The sequence below is a fragment of the Mus musculus genome, chromosome 13, assembly GCF_000001635.26.
Source record: "Mus musculus strain C57BL/6J chromosome 13, GRCm38.p6 C57BL/6J".
In the NCBI taxonomy this organism is placed as follows: Eukaryota; Metazoa; Chordata; class Mammalia; order Rodentia; family Muridae; genus Mus; species Mus musculus.
The window spans coordinates 116,080,542-116,098,834 of NC_000079.6; the positions used below are offsets into that span (position 1 = coordinate 116,080,542).

The following is an 18,293-nucleotide window of genomic DNA, read 5'->3' on the forward strand; positions in this document are numbered from 1 at the left end:
TCCCTTTTTCTCAGGTGTCTATAACATATTCACAGTTTGTAATATTAGACGTCTAGTATCACGATAAACTAGGAATGTTTCACATATGTGTAACTAATACTTTAGAGAATATTAGGAAATAAAAGAAGCCAGGGCTTTATCAGGCAAGGAGCCTGTTAGACATTTTAGACATAAGCAATTGATTAAGTTTTAGAAGGCTCATTGTATATGATAGCATTGTTCGCATGTACTTCTATAAGAGCTTCAGTCCCAAGGTAAAACAGACAATTAGCTGTTTATGATGTATATTTTGGTCCTAAAAAGGGCCTTCTATAGACTACATTGAAATGATGGAGGTCTTGATTATGACCTTTAATAAGGAGAGAAAAAAATAGAGCTGTTTTTCCAAGCCAGAAAAGGATCGCACTGATTGATGCATGCCAACAGATAACAGTCAACCTGGCTGGGTCTTACTTCAGGATCTCCACACAGACAGGTCTTTGTTATTGTGACTAGTGCCAACTGCTGTTAACTCTCAGAGGAACAGAGACAAAATCAGCGGCAAAGTGGCCAAAACCTATTCTTGGAATCCCCAAAATTGCTACAACTCAAAAGTATTTCAATCTGCACATATATACTCAGACAAAAATTAAAAATAATATTTTTGAGAGAAAAGACTCCATAATAATGTCTCTCCTACTGGGGCTAAAATAATTCACTATATAAAAAGTGTTTAAAAATGGAGGAAGAATAAAAGGCAAAATACATTTCTTCAGTTCTTTTCTGCAGATATTTCAGTAACTACATTTTTAACAGAACTCTTATTTTCTTTGGTGCCATCATAAATTTTATTCATTAGAACATGCCAGGAATTAGTGATCATTATATTAGTTTAATGTCATGTCACTATAAAGTCAAGTCCATGGAATGATAGTTCTCTGAGAAACTCACTTCCACAGGTAAAATATTGCCCAGCCACTCTGCAAGCTAAAGACACAGATTTTTTTATTTCATCCAAAGACAACTAATGAAGAAAAGAGATGCTTAGTTGGCATCTAGGAAAATTTAATTTGATTGTTTCTTTTGCTTGAAAGCTGAGTCACTCTAAACAGTTATGGCTGGGATACCACAGGACAGGCAAGAGTAAGTGCTGTTATTTGGTTCCATTGCACAGGTTGCCAGTGACAAGAGATTGTCAGACATTTTTAGAAAATAGCATGTGGGAGATTAAGACATTAAAATAGGACTATATTGGTCATTTTTATAGGAAATAACTCAGCCTAAATATTCTTTTTTTTTTTCAAGGCCCATCCCCACAGTGACACATATCCTCCAACAAGGCCACACCCACTCCCACATTGCCATACCTCCTAATAGCACCACTCCTTGGTACAAGCATATTCAAACCACCACAGCATCTGACAAAAGTGGGCATAACTAAGCAATCTGAGTTAAGAATGCTTGGAGAGGAATATCGCAGAAAGATGCCTTTGCTTTTAGACACCTCTCTTTAGAAAGTGTTTATGTATTTGAGTGTGTGTGTGCACATGTGAGTACACACATGCATACATGCTATAGTTTCATGTGGAGGTCAGTAGATAGTTATAGGGAGTGGGTTATCTCCTTTCATCATGTGTGTCCTGAGTATTGAACTCAGGTCATTAGAGCTGGTGGTAAGTGTGTCTATCTATGGACCCATCCTGTTGGCCCATAGATATCTTTTTTTAATATTTTATTATGTATTTTCCTCATTTACATTTCCAATGCTATCCCAAAAGTCCCTCATACCTCCTCCCCCCATTCCCCTACCCACCCACTCCTACTTTTTGGCCCTGGCGTTCCCCTGTACTGGGGCATATAAAGTTTGCATGTCCAATGGGCCTCTCTTTCCAGGCCCATTGGACATGCAAACTAAATATTCTTCTAAACTGAAATTAAACAGTTCAACTCAAGGGTAAATTCAATAAAATAGCTTATTAGATTAAATAATTACTATTTACATTATATCTCTATGAATACCATATATATTGTACATGTATGTGTTTCTAAATATACAAATATAAAATATCCTGATCTGCCTCTACAATGTTTTATATATATTCATATATATGTATATGTATATATGTGTATATTTATATGTATATATATATGTGTGTGTGTATATATCATATATATAAATGCCATGTATAAATGTCATGTATATAAATGTCATATATATATATATATATATATATATATATATATATATATATATATAGTCAAAATTGACCACTCAGTATTAGATAACTATTTAAGAAATTTAACTGGGAAAGCGTATTTCTCCCTCTCTCAATATCCCTTATTTGTCTGTAGTTCTTTGTCAATGGTTGAGGACCTATGAAATTTCCCCTGAAGGTACAGGGATAAATGTTTGGAATTTGTTTACAGATTGTGCTGGTTTAGAAATGTGGCAGTTGTAGGCGATTCTTCAAGATCCATGACTTCACTAGCCTTGGATAGTTGACTAGGTTTATTTTTTATATACTTAGATATTTTGTTCATTTACATTTCAATTGCTATCCCGAAAGTCCCCTATACCCTCCCCCTGCCCTGCTCCCCAACCCACCCACTCCTGCTAGGTTTTTAGTACCAGCATGATACAGTTACTAAGTGAACCTTATGCCCATTGAGAAAGATGCTGGTTATCACCATGGTATCTATGATAGAATCACACCCTTATGGTTATTGTGTCATTATATATAGGGACCATAGCTGAGAATGACTACTGCTTTATTTTGCTCCCTTTGGAAGATTGAATAACTCCTCTGAATAGAATGAAGGCTAGTCTTCATGGAGGGGACTTTCAGATTAGTTCAAGCTCAGAGGTCCCTGTGTCCTGTGTTGAAAGAGCCTGGTTATCCTCTGCATTCTGGATTTGCCTTGCATTTTTGGGAGGGCTTCAAAGCAATACAAATAGCCTATTATATTTAGGGAGTTTCTTAGAGAACCAGGAGCAAGAACTCTAAAGAGGGTTTCTCAGGGTCAATGCTGCCTTGTCAGGATAGGTTGAATAATTGTAACATAACTCTATATGTCTCTTCATAGACATATGTTATTGTAAATAATTTTCACTAAATACATTTCTCACCAAATTTTCAGACATTCTTGCTGTAATTTTATCTTCTTTTCTCCCTCTCTCCTTCTATTTACCACCTTCTCAACTATTTCATTTTTTAATTTTTCCCCTCAAACCTCATTTCCCTTGCTATTTCTATATTTCCCACCACCATATGTCCCCTACCTTCATATGGAAGCCTACCTGGTTTTCTGGCAGGAGTGTCTGCTGGGTAAGCAGGAATTTTAAAAAAACAAGTGGGAGGAGATAGATGGACTTTTAAGAGGAGATGTACTGAGAATCCACAGGAATTATGAAAAGTCAGGAAGGAAGGCTGCAGATGGTGTTCTGTTGCAGCATTTGGGAATGTTAATTGGGCATTGAATCTGGCAAAATGGGGCCACATCTTCATTACCCACCCATTAAAGGCCATTTATGTTGTTTGTATTCCATAGCTATTGTAAATAGAGATGCAATGAACATAGCAGAAGAATAATCCAGAGGATAAGATGTTGAACCATTTGGGCATATACCAAGGATTGATATTACTGGATCATATAGTAGATTGACTTTTAGCTTTTTGAGGATTCTAAACATTGATTTCCAGAGTAATTGGTCCTGGTTATAATCCCACTAAGAATGAATGAGGCTTTTTTATGTTTTTATCAGAGGATATTAGTGAACCTAAGACTTAACTTTTAGGCTATGATTGCCAGCCTGTGAAGTCCATAGATGTATCTATATCCATCCTGCAACATTAAGATAATGACCTGTATTTCTGCAATACATGATTTTTATAAGTACACTGAAGATTTGAACCCAGGTTTGCTTTCAACACAAGTGCTATTGCCAATTAAGCCATTTCCAAGCCTTGTGTAAATTTCTTCTTCTTTCTTCTCTTCTTCTTCTTCTTCTTCTTCTTCTTCTTCTTCTTCTTCTTCTTCTTCTTCTTCTTCTTCTTCTTCTTCTTCTTTCTTCTTCTTCCTCTTCTTCTTCCTCTTCTTCTTTCTTTTCTTCCTCTTCTTATTCCTCCCCTACTCTTCCTCTCCTCCTTCCTTCACCTTCTTCTTCTCCTCTTTCTTCTCCTTCTTCCTCTTCTTCTTCTTCCTCTTCTTCTTCTTCCTCCTCTTCCTCTTCTTCCTCCCTCTACACTTCCTCTCCTTCTCCTTCCTTCACCTTCTTCTTCTCCTTCTTCCCCTTCTTCCTCTTCTCCTTCTCCTTCCTCCTCTTCTTCCTCTTCTTCCTCTTCTTCCTCTTCTTCCTCCTCCTCCTCCTCCTCTTCCTCTTCCTCTTCCTCTTCCTCTTTTTCTTCTTCTTCTTCTTCCTCTTCTCCTCCTCCTCCTCCTCTTCCTCTTCCTCTCTCTTTCTCTCTCTCTCTCTCATTCCCTTTGTAAACACACACTCTCTCCATGTACAATTCTGCAAATTATACTATTCTGTTTATCCAAGTTTATAGAGTGAGGTGTTAGCAAATGTCTTAAACTCCCAAGTTACCATTGTTTACATGAAATGCTGGCATTTGTAAGCTTTGAATCTGACTATTCATAAACAATTAGTCCAAAAAAAAAAACTTCATGAGCATCAATCCTAAATGATATAAGACCTAGGAAAAATTGGGAGAAGGAAAATAATATAATCAAAATTTACTGTATGAAATTCTCAAAGAATGGAGAAAAAGATAAAAACTGAATTGTTTTGAAAAATAACAGTGATCCTCATTGATAATAGTTTATGAATACTACTTGATAATCAATCAGAAAGTAACTGAAATCATACTACTATACAATGCACAGATATAACTTATAATCATAATGGTTATATCTCAATTGTATATATTTGTATACTAAAGTCATTTTTGAATTGTATATAAACATATGATTATATGTCATCTACATAGACAAATTATAAATCTATAATAAAAAATTTTCATGAAATTAAGAAAGACCATATCTGAATTCAGGCAGTCTATCTAGCTTTATAGGTCATTTTTTTGCTGTTGTTGTTTTCAACTCTTTGGAAAACTCATATATTGTATTAAGGCCATATCCAATGCCCTTCATCTACTCCCAGTTTCATTTGAGGATAGTTGGCAATGATAACACATTCTTAAAAACTTAAAATATATTAAAAAAACCTTAAAATATATTTGCAAGCTAATAATATTTCTATTTTAAACTCATTCATTTAAATTATTTTTGATAGATTGTTTCTAATATGTCAATCAGCCTATCAAATTATAATACATAACATTATGATAAATTAATTATAATCATCAAATAAATGAAGAAAGAAGATATCCAGTAGTTGATATAGTATACATTTCTATAGTAAGAAATGTTTGTTTCACTGTTCACTTAGTTCTTCTGAGCACTGTCTTGTAGAAACAATTCTTAAGGAGACTGAACCCTGAGAATGAGTGAATATAATGGTATGTCCAAAAGCATGATCAAGGACCACAGCTTTTCTCTAGAACTTTATTTCATATTAACAAGATTGTATGCATAGTCAAAATACTACACGTAATTTTCCTAAGTTTGAGAAGTGAGCAAAAGTCTAAAAGTGGCAAGACTTGAAAACAGAAAAAGGCTATCAGGATAAGATTCTTAAACTCATAAGCCTGTGTATTTGTGTATGTATGTCTAATAAATATGTTTCTTAAACTTCATTAACAAAAGACTAATTATAAAAATAGTGGGCCAGGCGGTGGTGGTGCAAGCTTTTAATCCCAGCACTTGGGAGGCAGAGGCAGGCAGATTACTGAGTTCGAGGCCAGCCTAGTCTAAAGAGTGAGTTCCAGCACAGCCAGGGCTAGACAGAGAAACCCTGTCTCGAAAAACCAAAACCAAACAAACAAAACACACACACACACACACACACACACACACACAAGGTGGACAGCCTACATGTCTGTTCACAACTGTTTCTTACAGGTTACATACAGCATTAATTACAAACTGTAATGTCTGTTTCTAAAATAGGACTCTTTCTTCAGCTGAACAGACTAGGTGATTATCTAGTATAAGATTATAGTGCTTTAGTTTTTACAGGTTCATCAGATCTTTGGACAATCAAAACTTTAAGAACTTACTGAAGTATCGGGAAAAAATCAGAATATTATGAAGAGTGCTCTGATTATAAAAATTGACTCCCTATTTTCCCCTGGAAGCTGTTTTAAGAGTGTATTTTTCTCTGTTAAGACTCACATTTGCCCTTTGATGGAGAACAGCCCTCTCCAAACTATCCTAAACTCTGTAAAATTTTGACATGAAAGGTTTATCTTATGGTCACACATGTGCCTCCCTTTCCCAAACTGAACTGAAGTCTCCTCCTCTCATGCCGAGTGTGAGGAAAAAACAGAAGAAAATAAGCAAGGACAAACATGCAGCATTTGGAGAAAACAAATTATGCTTTACAAACTGTTAGCAAACTGTTAATTGAAATGAGCATTTTTAAAACTGATTCTGAGCTCTGACCTCAATCATCTACACTTTGGCTGGCTGGCCCATTCTGAGACTACAAACCTCAGCATGTCACCTTGGCTTCATTTAATTATTACAAGCAAATACCTCTGGGAGGTAGTAGTTTTACAAACATCTATTTTCTATATCATGTACACTATTTTCTTCCTTAACAATAGACTGCTTTTTAATAATCTGTTTTGACAGTAGTCACATATAAATACTGTGTTAAATATTTTTAGTCAGGAGAGAGTATGGACACATGGGTACCGTGGTGTGGGTCTTGCCTAATTAAATGCATTATACTATTTGCTATTGTTGGAAACCATCTTCTATTCATTTAATAAGGCTTTTGCAAATTGGCAGATAGCATTTGGGCTAAAATACACACAGGATATTTGCAATGAAAAAGGTAAAAAAAAAAAAATACTCCTCTGCCTTTTCTCTAGTGTAGAGCAATTTGTCAAGTAATTAGCCAACCTAATTAAATTTTTGTAGCACTAATCAAACGAATATGCTAAAATTTTCTTTGCACAGCCAGTTTGCTGTCTGCTTGCATTTAACTTGATGGTTTGAAAGGGTCCCTACTCTGTCTGCCACTCCACTTAATAACCTAATTTGCATTTTATATTGGTAAATCAAATTAAGCACCAGTGGCTTTTAGTATGATTGACTGTGGTCAGGCCTTTTCAGATGGGACTTTTTCACAGAAAATTAGGCACATTTTAATATCACTGGGGCTGCGCTTTCTGTGTTCAGCAAACTGCATTCACTCAGCTAATTAAAAGTGCCTGCCTCCTCCACCCCTCCGTATGATAGATTTATCCAGCTGGTGTGTCCATTTTCTTTTGTACAATTTCTTGATGGAAGTATTTTTTTTCCTTAAATATAAGATTGTCTAAGCAACACTTTAAACCTATTTGCATGAAACATAGAAGCAATACTTTGTTATAACTGATTACTTTGAAAAGGAGGAGCAACTGTGTCTCAATGCAGGTCCACAAAAAGAGGTGACAGGTTTTATCTATTACTCAGCAGCCTCAAACCTGGAAGTCCCTGTCTGTTAGTATCCTGTGAGGCCTGATTCTGATCGCTGATTCCAAATGCTGGCATAAGGGAATCTTCCTACACTGTTTATTTAGTGAGTTATTTAACTGTAGAAAACACACACACACATTATTAAGGAGAAAAATAAAATAAGTACAAACTCAAGAATCACTCTTGGGGCAGTGCCAGACTCACCAGGAATTGGTGGAAAAATAACTCCAACAAGTTGTCCTCTTCTTTCCAGGTGGGCATTATGACACATAATGCAAGTAAATATACATAAATAGACATGAACAAATAATATGTAAATATGTGTATTTCTTAAAATAATACAAATACGCGTACTGTTAGCAAGAGCATGAAGAAAGCTTTCTTGTAAGCTGAGCCAAGCTTGCTTTGAACAGAATATTTTCAAGTATCTGCAAGACAAATAGATTTCTAAACACCAGTAGTTTAAGCTAAGATAATTATTTGATATGTAAGTAACAAAGTCTTCCCACATCTATTAAAAAGCACTGTTCTTCTTCGGTTGTTTGTTTGTTTTTGTTGTTGATGTTGTTGTTGTTTTTAACAGCCAACCATGTGACCACCAGAAAGGCAGGGTCTTCAATTCAGGAGAGGGTAAAATCCTATTGGAAAACCTAAAGGGAAGTGCACCATGCTGATTCACTGCTGACCTGGGCTGTGAATTTTCTTAACAAAAGTTCAAGATAAGTGCACTAAATAGGACCGTGCTTTGGCTCTCTTAGAACTGATCCTTAAGACAAATAATTAACTAAAAAGATAATTTAGATTACAAAAGAGATGACATCAAACAAGACAACTGCCTGAGCACAGTTAGATTTTTCTGTTTTCCTTTAAGTAAAGTCATGATACATTTGCTCGGAAACCTCAGTCTAGTCCATTAATTTTTTTTTCATAATTGAGGGGATGGGGAAGAGGTTATATGACCGCAGTGGTTGGCCTGATTGGGTGGGGGCACATTTCAAAGTCGAGAATCCCCCATACCTCTGGGATTTCACCTGAAGACTATACCACTTACTTCACCATTGAAGATGGCTTTCTTTAAAAATGACATTTCTTGATGAATGCACTGTAGAATTGGTTTTATCTGCCCCTTACATGAGCTGCACAGCTACAATATACCTTATTCTGTTTTTAGATGGCATTATTTTTTAGTATCCTTGTATTCATATGAATCACAACCCAAGATCCTGTTTAAGTTTTCATATCAGAACAGAATATTATATACTCAGTATTATCTACTGAATGTATAATGATGAATGGCATCATGACATTTGATGTCAGATGTACATCTCAGTATTACATCACTAAATATGTTAAATAGCAATACAAAGCCATTGTTCCTGTTACAATAGTGGCAACACTGCCTCACATTCTGTCCTTAACTTATTCAAGAGTTCGCAAATCATTACTCACTTGTATTTTAATATAATCTCAATATTCTTTCTCTAGATTTTGAGCACAGAATATATTCAAAAAATTGGTAGCCATTTAAATTTGGTAAATTTCCTTCATTTTGTTCATTCTTGTGTTTTATCATTGTTTGTGGGTTGAAAGACATAAGTAAGCCAATGTATTTGAAGAAATAATAATATATTGGTCATTTAAGATCTCTAGTACACCAAATGCATCCAATGTTATAGGAAACAGTACAACATGTTTCATGGGTAGTTTTAATTTTATAATAAAAAAAGTACAATTCACAATTAGGTTTAACTCTGGTGGAAGGGATGCCACCTGCTCTTCACACAGTTCTCTCTGATGATTAATACAGCCTTATAAAATAGTAGATTGTTGTATGAGTTGTATATGTGTGTACATATGTAGTGATGTATGCACACATGTGTGCATATGTATGTGGAGACCAGAGTTCAATATGAAATGTCTTTCTCTATTGATTTTCAATTTATTTTTCAAGACAGAGTCTCTAAATCTGGAATTCCCCAATATGCAATTTTATTAAGGTGGAAGTAAACCCTGGGATTCTCCTCTCCTCTTCCCCTCAGTACTTGGGTGACAGGAGCGTAACATTATTCCTGGCTTTCAACTTAGGTGCTGGTGGTCCAAATTCAGTTTCTCAAATGGCAAAACATAGCAAGCACTATAGTAACTTAGCAATCTTTTCAGATTAGTGGATTTTTTTGAACAGCAAATGATTAATCATTACATATAATATGAAAACCAAGAAATCCACATTAGGAAAATGTGTATCGAGCCTATGATATTCTTTCACATGCTTAGATTCCTATAAACACACAGTCATGCTATAGGGATAAGCTGGGTCATGAAGATCAGAGGTTGGTCTCATGCTTAGTATGTTTGAGGCCCTGTGCTCAATACTCAGAATTAATTATAAAAATAGCCAAAATAACAGTAATAATAATAAAATACTAACAATATTATCTCCATCAAGTCCCTCTATTTACAGTCACTGCCATATCTATTCTTTATTCTCTGTTAGCTGTTAACTGTCATGACCACTAATCTTCTATATCTTCATCATTTCAAAGATATTATACAAATGGAATTATTTAGTCTTTTTTTTTTTCCATTTTTTATTAGGTATTTAGCTCATTTACATTTCCAATGCTATACCAAAAGTCCCCCTTACCCACCCACCCCCACTCCCCTACCCACCCACTCCCCCCCTTTGGCCCTGGCGTTCCCCTGTACCGGGGCACATAAAGTCTGCGTGTCCAATGGGCCTCTCTTTCCAGTGATGGCCGACTAGGCCATCTTTTGATACATATGCAGCTAGAGTCAAGAGCTCAGGGGTACTGGTTAGTTCATAATGTTGTTCCACCTATAGGGTTGAAGATCCCTTTAGCTCCTTGGATACTTTCTCTAGCTCCTCCATTGGGAGCCCTGTGATCCATCCATTAGCTGACTGTGAGCATCCACTTCTGTGTTTGCTAGGCCCCGGCATAGTCTCACAAGAGACAGCTACATCTGGGTCCTTTCGATAAAATCTTGCTAGTATATGCAATGGTGTCAGCGTTTGGATGCTGATTATGGGGTGGATCCCTGGATATGGCAGTCTCTACATGGTCCATCCTTTCATCTCAGCTCCAAACTTTGTTTCTGTAACTCCTTCCATGGGTGTTTTGTTCCCACTTCTAAGGAGGGGCATAGTGTCCACACTTCAGTCTTCATTTTTCTTGAGTTTCATGTGTTTAGGAAATTGTATCTTATATCGTGGGTATCCTAGGTTTTGGGCTAGTATCCACTTATCAGTGAGTACATATTGTGTGAGTTCCTTTGTGATTGTGTTACCTCACTCAGGATGATGCTCTCCAGGTCCATCCATTTGGCTAGGAATTTCATAAATTCATTCTTTTTAATAGCTGAGTAGTACTCCATTGTGTAGATGTACCACATTTTCTGTATCCATTCCTCTGTTGAGGGGCATCTGGGTTCTTTCCAGTTTCTGGCTATTATAAATAAGGCTGCTATGAACATAGTGAAGCATGTGTCCTTCTTACCAGTTGGGGCTTCTTCTGGATATATGCCCAGGAGAGGTATTGCTGGATCCTCCGGTAGTACTATGTCCAATTTTCTGAGGAACCGCCAGACTGATTTCCAGAGTGGTTGTACAAGCCTGCAATCCCACCAACAATGGAGGAGTGTTCCTCTTTCTCCACATCCTCGCCAGCATCTGCTGTCACCTGAATTTTTGATCTTAGCCATTCTCACTGGTGTGAGGTGGAATCTCAGGGTTGTTTTGATTTGCATTTCCCTGATGATTAAGGATGTTGAACATTTTTTCAGGTGCTTCTCTGCCATTCGGTATTCCTCAGGTGAGAATTCTTTGTTCAGTTCTGAGCCCCATTTTTTAAGGGGGTTATTTGATTTTCTGAGGTCCACCTTCTTGAGTTCTTTATATATGTTGGATATTAGTCCCCTATCTGATTTAGGATAGGTAAAGATCCTTTCCCAATCTGTTGGTGGTCTTTTTGTCTTATAGACAGTGTCTTTTGCCTTGCAGAAACTTTGGAGTTTCATTAGGTCCCATTTGTCAATTCTCGATCTTACAGCACAAGCCATTGCTGTTCTGTTCAGGAATTTTTCCCCTGTGCCCATATCTTCAAGGCTTTTCCCCACTTTCTCCTCTATAAGTTTCAGTGTCTCTGGTTTTATGTGAAGTTCCTTGATCCACTTAGATTTGACCTTAGTACAAGGAGATAAGTATGGATCGATTCGCATTCTTCTACATGATAACAACCAGTTGTGCCAGCACCAATTGTTGAAAATGCTGTCTTTCTTCCACTGGATGGTTTTGGATCCCTTGTCGAAGATCAAGTGACCATAGGTGTGTGGGTTCATTTCTGGGTCTTCAATTCTATTCCATTGGTCCACTTGTCTGTCTCTATACCAGTACCATGCAGTTTTTACCACAATTGCTCTGTAGTAAAGCTTTAGGTCAGGCATGGTGATTCCACCAGAGGTTCTTTTATCCTTGAGAAGAGTTTTTGCTATCCTCGGTTTTTTGTTATTCCAGATGAATTTGCAAATTGCTCCTTCTAATTCGTTGAAGAATTGAGTTGGAATTTTAATGGGGATTGCATTGAATCTGTAGATTGCTTTTGGCAAGATAGCCATTTTTACAATGTTGGTCCTGCCAATCCATGAGCATGGGAGATCTTTCCATCTTCTGAGATCTTCTTTAATTTCTTTCTTCAGGGACTTGAAGTTTTTATCATACAGATCTTTCACTTCCTTCGTTAGAGTCACGCCGAGATATTTTATATTATTTGTGGCTATTGAGAAGGGTGTTGTTTCCCTAATTTCTTTCTCAGCCTGTTTATTCTTTGTGTAGAGAAAGGCCATTGACTTGTTTGAGTTAATTTTATATCCAGCTACTTCACCGAAGCTGTTTATCAGGTTTAGGAGTTCTCTGTTGGAATTTTTAGGGTCACTTATATATACTATCATATCATCTGCAAAAAGTGATATTTTGACTTCCTCTTTTCCAATTTGTATCCCCTTGATCTCCTTTTGTTGTCGAATTGCTCTGGCTAATACTTCAAGTACTATGTTGAAAAGGTAGGGAGAAAGTGGGCAGCCTTGTCTAGTCCCTGATTTTAGTGGGATTGCTTCCAGCTTCTCTCCATTTACTTTGATGTTGGCTACTGGTTTGCTGTAGATTGCTTTTATCATGTTTAGGTATTGGCCTTGAATTCCTGATCTTTCCAGAACTTTTATCATGAATGGGTGTTGGATCTTGTCAAATGCTTTTTCTGCATCTAACGAGATGATCATGTGGTTTTTGTCTTTGAGTTTGTTTATATAATGGATTACATTGATGGATTTTCGTATATTAAACCATCCCTGCATCCCTGGAATAAAACCTACTTGGTCAGGATGGATGATTGCTTTAATGTGTTCTTGGATTCGGTTAGCGAGAATTTTATTAAGGATTTTTGCATCGATGTTCATAAGAGAAATTGGTCTGAAGTTCTCTATCTTTGTTGGATCTTTCTGTGGTTTAGGTATCAGAGTAATAGTGGCTTCATAAAATGAGTTGGGTAGAATACCTTCTACTTCTATCTTGTGAAAAAGTTTGTGCAGAACTGGAGTTAGATCTTCTTTGAAGGTCTGATAGAACTCTGCACTAAACCCGTCTGGTCCTGGGCTTTTTTTGGCTGGGAGACTATTAATAACTGCTTCTATTTCTTTAGGGGATATGGGACTGTTTAGAAGGTCAACTTGATCCTGATTCAACTTTGGTACCTGGTATCTGTCCAGAAATTTGTCCATTTCGTCCAGGTTTTCCAGTTTTGTTGAGTATAGCCTTTTGTAGAAGGATCTGATGGTGTTTTGGATTTCTTCAGGATCTGTTGTTATGTCTCCATTTTCATTTCTGATTTTGTTAATTAGGATTTTGTCCCTGTGCCCTTTAGTGAGTCTAGCTAAGGGTTTATCTATCTTGTTGATTTTCTCAAAGAACCAACTCCTCGTTTGGTTAATTCTTTGAATAGTTCTTCTTGTTTCCACTTGGTTGATTTCACCCCTGAGTTTGATTATTTCCTGCCGTCTACTCCTCTTGGGTGAATTTGCTTCCTTTTTTTCTAGAGCTTTTAGATGTGTTGTCAAGCTGCTAGTATGTGCTCTCTCCCGTTTTTTCTTGAAGGCACTCATAGCTATGAGTTTCCCTCTTAGAAATGCTTTCATTGTGTCCCAAAGGTTTGGGTACGTTGTGGCTTCATTTTCATTAAACTCTAAAAAGTCTTTAATTTCTTTCTTTATTCCTTCCTTGACCAAGGTATCATTGAGAAGAGTGTTGTTCAGTTTCCATGTGAATGTTGGCTTTCTGTTATTTATTTTGTTATTGAAGATCAGCCTTAGTGCATGGTGATCTGATAGGATACATGGGACAATTTCAATATTTTTGAATCTGTTGAGGCCTGATTTGTGACCTATTATGTGGTCAATTTTGGAGAAGGTACCATGAGGTGCTGAGAAGAAGGTATATCCTTTTGTTTTAGGGTAAAATGTTCTGTAGATATCTGTCAGATCCATTTGTTTCATCACTTCTGTTAGTTTCAGTGTGTCCCTGTTTAGTTTCTGTTTCCATGATCTGTCCATTGGTGAAAGTGGTGTGTTGAAGTCTCCCACTATTATTGTGTGAGGCGCAATGTGTGCTTTGAGCTTTACTAAAGTTTCTTTAGTGAATGTGGCTGCTCTTGTATTTGGAGCATAGATATTCAGAATTGAGAGTTCCTCTTGGAGGATTTTACCTTTGATGAGAATGAAGTGTCCCTCCTTGTCTTTTTTGATGACTTTGGGTTGGAAGTCAATCTTATCAGATATTAGGATGGCTACTCCTGCTTGTTTCTTCATACCATTTGCTTGGAAAATTGTTTTCCAGCCTTTCATTCTGAGGTAGTGTCTATCTTTTTCTCTGAGATGAGTTTCCTGTAAGCAGCAAAATGTTGGGTCTTGTTTGTGTAGCCAGTTTGTTAGTCTATGTCTTTTTATTGGCGAGTTGAGACCATTGATGTTAAGAGATATTAAGGAAAAGTAATTGTTGCTTCCTGTTATTTTAGTTGTTAAAGGTAGCATTCTGTTCTTGTGGCTGTCTTCTTTTAGGTTTGTTGAGGGATTACCTTCTTGTTTTTTCTAGGGCGTTGTTCCCGTTCTTGTATTGGTTTTTTTCTGTTATTATCCTTTGAAGGGCTGGATTCGTGGAGAGATAATGCGTGAATTTGGTTTTGTCGTGGAATACTTTGGTTTCTCCCTCTATGATAATTGAGAGTTTGGCTGGGTATAGTAGCCTGGGCTGCAGTTTGTGTTCTCTTAGTGTCTGTATAACATCTGTCCAGGCTCTTCTGGCTTTCATAGTCTCTGGTGAAAAATCTGGTGTAATTCTGATAGGCTTGCCTTTATATGTTACTTGACCTTTTTCCCTTACTGCTTTTAGTATTCTATCTTTAGTGCATTTGTTGTTCTGATTATTATGTGTCAGGAGGAATTTCTTTTCTGGTCCAGTCTATTTGGAGTTCTGTAGGCTTCTTGTATGTTCATATGCATCTCATTCTTTAGATTTGGGAAGTTTTCTTCAATAATTTTGTTGAAGATGTTTGCTGGACCTTTGAGTTGAAAATCTTCATTCTCATCCACTCCTATTATCCGTACGTTTGGTCTTCTTATTGTGTCCTGGATTTCCTGGATATTTTGAGTTAGGATCTTTTTGCATTTTCCATTTTCTTTGATTGTTGTGCCGATGTTCTCTATGGAATCTTCTGCACCTGAGATTCTCTCTTCCATCTCTTGTATTCTGTTGCTGATGCTCAAATCTATGGTTCCAGATTTCTTTCCTAGGGTTTCTATCTCTAGTGTTGCCTCGCTTTGAGTTTTCTTTATTGTGTCTACTTCCCTTTTTAGGTCTAGTATGGTTTTGTTCATTTCCATCACCTGTTTGTATGTTTTTTCCTCTTTTTCTGTAAGGACTTCTACCTGTTTGATTGTGTTTTCCTGTTTTTCTTTAAGGACTTGTAACTCTTTAGCAGTGTTCTCCTGTATTTCTTTAAGTGATTTATTAAAGTCCTTCTTGATGTCCTCTACCATCATCATGAGATATGCTTTTAAATCTAGGTCTAGGTTCTCAGGTGTGTTGGGGTTCCCTGGACTGGGCGAAGTGGGTGTGCTGGGTTCTGGTGATGGTGAGTGGTCTTGGTTCCTGTTAGTAAGATTCCTCCGTTTACCTTTCGCCATCTGGTAATCTCTGGAGTTAGTAGTTATAGTTGACTCTGTTTAGAGATTGTTCTTCTGGTGATTCTGTTACCGTCTATCAGCAGACCTGGGAGACAGATTCTCTCCTCTGAGTTTCAGTGCTCAGAGCACTCTCTGCTGGCAAGCTCTCTTACAGGGAAGGTGCGCAGATAGCTTGTATTTGGACCTCCTCCTGGCCGAAGAAGAAGGCCCAAAACAGGACCTTTCTCAGACACTGTGTTGCTTTGGCAGTTCCCAGGTGGTACAGACTCTCACCTAAGCAGACTAAATTCCTAAGTTCCTTGGAGTCCCGGGACCAAGATGGCGACCGCTGCTGCTGTGGCTTAGGCCGCCTCCCCTGCCGGGTGGGCACCTGTCCTCTGGTCCGGAAGGTGGCCAGCTGTCCCCGGCCCACACAGGGTGCTGCCTCAGCGCCTCTGTGCTTCCGCCTGTTCCAGAAGCTGTCAGGTTCTCTGGCGCACCCTCTCACCTGTTCAGACTAATTTCCTAAGTTCGGCGGGTCTCGGACCAAGATGGCGACCGCTGCTGCTGTGGCTTAGGCCGCCTCCCCAGCCGGACGGGCACCTGTCCTCCGGTCCGGACGGTGGCTGGCTGTCCCCGGCCCACAAAGGGTGCTGCCTCAGCGCCTCTGTGCTTCCGCCTGTTCCAGAAGCTGTCAGGTTCTCTGGCGCACCCTCTCACCTGTTCAGACTAATTTCCTAAGTTCGGCGGATCCCGGACCAAGATGGCGACCGCTGCTGCTGTGGCTTAGTCCACCCGAATTATTTAGTCTTATTTTTTGAGATTCATATTGTTTTCAGTTGAGAACGAAATTGTTGCATATTGTAACAGCCAACCTTTTAAGAAGGTACACATGAAGGAATGTTCCTTTTCTAGACAATTCTTATATGAGAACCTATACATGAAATGTTTTTATAGACATGTTTTACTCTTTGGAGTAAATAGCACAGAATTTAATCAATGTACATTGTTAAAGTGTTCAGATACTGCTATGAATATAGTGGAGCATGTGTCCTTGTTATATGTTATATATCTTTTTGGGTATATGCCCAGGAGTAGTATATCTGGGTCCTCAAGTAGTACTATGTCCAATTTTCTGAGGAACTGCCAGACTGATTTCCAGAGTGGTTGTACCAGCTTGTAGTCCCACCAATAATGAAGGAGTGTTCCTCTTTCTCCACATCCTGAACCATCATGAACTACAGGTCCAGAAACATGCAGTCCCAGGATATTTGTAAGAGGCCTGCCACCAAGTTTACCCTCTTCCTGTTACTGTCACAATAGGAACATCCAGGGACAAAAACCAGCCTTAAGTCTAAAGGGCCTCAAAGAACACAATCAACAAAAGCCTGGGCAATATGACACCTTTAGATCACAGCTGCCCTACTACAACAAGCCCTGGATATCTTAACACAACTGAAACACAAGAAAATGACCTTACATACACTCCTATAAAGATGATAGAGGCCTTTAAAGATGAAATGAATAAATCCCTTAAATAAATGCAGAAAATCCAATCAAACAGATACAGAGCTTTAAAGAGGAAACACCTATTGAAGCTGGAAGCCCAAGCATAGGAGAATGCTAGGGTGATGAGTGGGTGGGTGGGTGGAGGAGCACCCTTATAGAAGCTGAGGCAGGAGGAGGGGATAGGGGGTTTGCAGAGGGAAAACAAGGAAGTGGGATAACATTTGAAATATAAATAAATAAAACAACCAATAAAAAATAAAGGAAACAAATAATTCCCTAAAAGACATAGAGGAAAACACAATTAAACGTGTGAAGGGAATAAGTTACAACTGTGGAAGGCCTGGAAGTGGAAATAGAAGCAATAAAGAAAACATCACCTGAGGAAGTTCTGGAGATGGAAAACCCATGGAAGAGAACAGGGATAACAGCTACAACACAACAGAATGCAGGAGATGGAAGAGAGAATCTCAGGCAGAGAAGATACAGTAGAAGAAAGAAATTGATAGATCAGTCAAAGAAAATGTTAAACCTAAAAACTTCCTGACACAAAACATAGAGGAAATCTCACATAGCAATTAGCAGAGTTAACCTAAGAATAATAGTAATAGAGGAGGGTAAGAAACCCCAGCTCCACAGCCCCAACATTTCTCAACATAATCATAGAAGAAGCCTTCCCCAACATAAGAAAGAGGTGCCTATAAACATACAAGAAGCTCATACAACACCAATCAGACTAAGACTTCTCTAAGTTTGTCCTAAACATTTTCTGCTGTTAGTTCTTTGTTTTTAACACTTGAAATCCGCCATTCTATTTCCTCCGACAAAGGATGGTTTCTGACGAGAAAGATACTTTCTGTCACCCCTACTGTTGTGTATTCTGGGAAGACTCCCTTTTCTCTTACTGCTTTTAAGGTAGAATCTGTTTGTTATTCTGCAGATGTTTAGTCAATGTATATTTATTTTGCATATCTATCCTTTTATCGTATTTG

General features: G+C 37.8%; 5 annotated features.

The window, feature by feature from the left end:
- Nucleotides 6,887–7,523: an enhancer, noted in NCBI's record as "E1 enhancer fragment used in the reporter constructs". NCBI's record gives its function as "activates a minimal Isl1, thymidine kinase or TATA-containing CMV promoter in motor neurons of electroporated chicken neural tube or transgenic mice, and in transfected 293T cells" and the evidence as "EXISTENCE:reporter gene assay evidence [ECO:0000049][PMID:26447474]".
- Nucleotides 7,044–7,056: a transcriptional cis regulatory region, noted in NCBI's record as "mutE1-3 region that abolishes E1 enhancer activity when mutated". NCBI's record gives its function as "necessary for E1 enhancer activity" and the evidence as "EXISTENCE:site-directed mutagenesis evidence [ECO:0005528][PMID:26447474]".
- Nucleotides 7,046–7,205: an enhancer, noted in NCBI's record as "320-479 E1 fragment used in the reporter construct". NCBI's record gives its function as "activates Phox2a-induced expression of a thymidine kinase or CMV minimal promoter in transfected 293T cells and in hindbrain of electroporated chicken embryos" and the evidence as "EXISTENCE:transgenic organism evidence [ECO:0001131][PMID:26447474]".
- Nucleotides 7,123–7,165: a protein binding site, noted in NCBI's record as "Phox2 oligonucleotide at the E1-4 site". NCBI's record gives the evidence for it as "EXISTENCE:protein binding evidence [ECO:0000024][PMID:26447474]".
- Nucleotides 7,138–7,149: a transcriptional cis regulatory region, noted in NCBI's record as "mutE1-4 region that abolishes E1 enhancer activity when mutated". NCBI's record gives its function as "necessary for E1 enhancer activity" and the evidence as "EXISTENCE:site-directed mutagenesis evidence [ECO:0005528][PMID:26447474]".